The following is a 2,141-nucleotide window of genomic DNA, read 5'->3' on the forward strand; positions in this document are numbered from 1 at the left end:
GGGGTGGGAAGGACTTGGTCAAGTAATTCATATGATATTGATTTTGATCCTTTAATAGATAACTGGAATGATTTAATCAGGATAATAAAAAATGAGAAGTAAGTAATAATTTGGCATAGATGTTCTTGGTTATGCTTCCGCATGGATAATCACCAAATAACAGCATCTCCATACACGTATATAAATAATTTTGAAAAGGCTGTTCTAATGTTTAAGGAAAAAAAAAAAAAAGCAAAAAACCCCCAATTTTCATCACAAGCTGGATTCAGCAACTATACTGGGAGCATGAAGAAGTTTTGTTTAGTGCACTGGCCTATGGCGCAGAAGTTCTGTATTCAAATATTGGGTTTGCATTACATTCGTATTTGCCTTGAGAAAGTAAGTTAATCGGTGGACCTCAGTTCCCCATCTGCAAACAAACAAAAGGTTATAATCAGTAAAAGGTTCCTATTTCTTTCTCTTTGTCTAGTTTGTCTATTGAGACTATGTATTCTATGTGGAAGAGTGGCTGAGCACATGGTACAATGGGGTACCAGTATTGATTGGACTTCCTACATTCAGTGATCATAAAAAACACTCATTTTTGTAAAATATATTGGAGAAAACATTACATTGGAGTCATCATGCTCTATTAATGTGTGGTGTAAACCATTTCAACTGAATATCCGTCCTTTTTGTTTAATTGTGAGGAATTGTTTTCCATATCAATAATCTTAGGAGAATGCTAAGAAATAACAAAGTATTCTAATTATATTTAAGGTTTTGGAGGTTATTATTCCATAAAGATACGACTATTCTAAATTAAAATAAATATTGCACTTACTACAGTAACAAAAAGCCCATACACTTCACTTCCTTTCCTTTTTATTTTTTCCCACATTCTATTGTCTTTAAAGGGACTGTACTAAGAGAGAAGTAAATCTGAACCAAGGCATGTGTTCATTGTAGCTCTGGTATTTTTACTGGGCAAAATTTTCACTTTTTAAATATTATTTGTGCATCCATGGCCTAAGAGAAAAGTATTGTAACAGTCTAATGCATACAGTCCTAAATTAGATCTATACTTAGGGGCTGTATTTTTTGAAAGAAGATTGCCTTGTATTGTTAGAGAATTATGTGTACGGATGTGTTCTTTCTTTTTGTAGCTTAACATGGATAAAGAAGTTAAATGGTTCAGAAAATATTATCCAGGAGGAAATATGTGTACAGTAACAAATTTTACGTGGACAGATTGATACAATGATAGCTAACCCTCAAATAAATGGATGCTGGGGTTCTGTATGCATAAACAGCTAAGAATTTGGATACCTATTTAGGAGGACTATTCACATATCTTTGTTCTACAATTCTGGGCTCATAATTGTCACAAGATTTCTACTATTTCTTGCTTTCTGACATATTTTTTTGCTAACACCAGAGAAACGTTTTTATTATAGAATGGTAGAATTCTATAATGGATCACCCTATAAATTTAACAGAGATGAAGGACCAGATTTTTATATGTATTTAGGCACCTAAAATGCAGCTAGTGAGCTGGTGAGATTTTTATTGGGATTTAATTAGATGTTATTTTTGAATCCTGGTTGGTGTTCATCCAGTTCTTTAGGCACTTAAGCACCTTTAATAATCTGATCTGACAAAAATAATGTTTACATTATACAGCAGAATTCCTTGTAAACCCATCAGAAATTATAAATGTATCGTTAATAATAAATTACCTTGACATTATTTAGAATATAATAGCCTAGATATGTCTTTATTACACTCTATGGGCGCATCCAGATGAGTGCACACATACCTCTTTTCCCATCTCAAACCCTTTTGAGATAGGGCAAGAGACACATGCAGGAATGAAAAAATGTTCCCCATGCTTCAAGTTTGCAGTACGGGGAAAAAAATTGACTCCTGGATATCAAAGTGTCTAAAAAAAACTGAAGCTTAAAAAAGTGGGGGAGGGCATGGTCTCGGACCCTGAGGCAACTGGAAGCTGGATCCTCCACAGAGACATTCTGGCTGCTAGAGCGTCTCTATGGTTGGCCCCTTGCCCTGGTGCTGAACACATGGCCTGCCAGACAGTGCAGCACCAGGGCTCCAGTGCCATAAGTAAGGGGTTGGGGGGGGCTGGAGTAGGGGGGAGGTGA

The sequence above is a fragment of the Gavialis gangeticus genome, unplaced genomic scaffold (genome assembly GCF_001723915.1).
Source record: "Gavialis gangeticus isolate Ggan-Ray unplaced genomic scaffold, GavGan_comp1, whole genome shotgun sequence".
Classification (NCBI taxonomy): domain Eukaryota; kingdom Metazoa; phylum Chordata; order Crocodylia; family Gavialidae; genus Gavialis; species Gavialis gangeticus.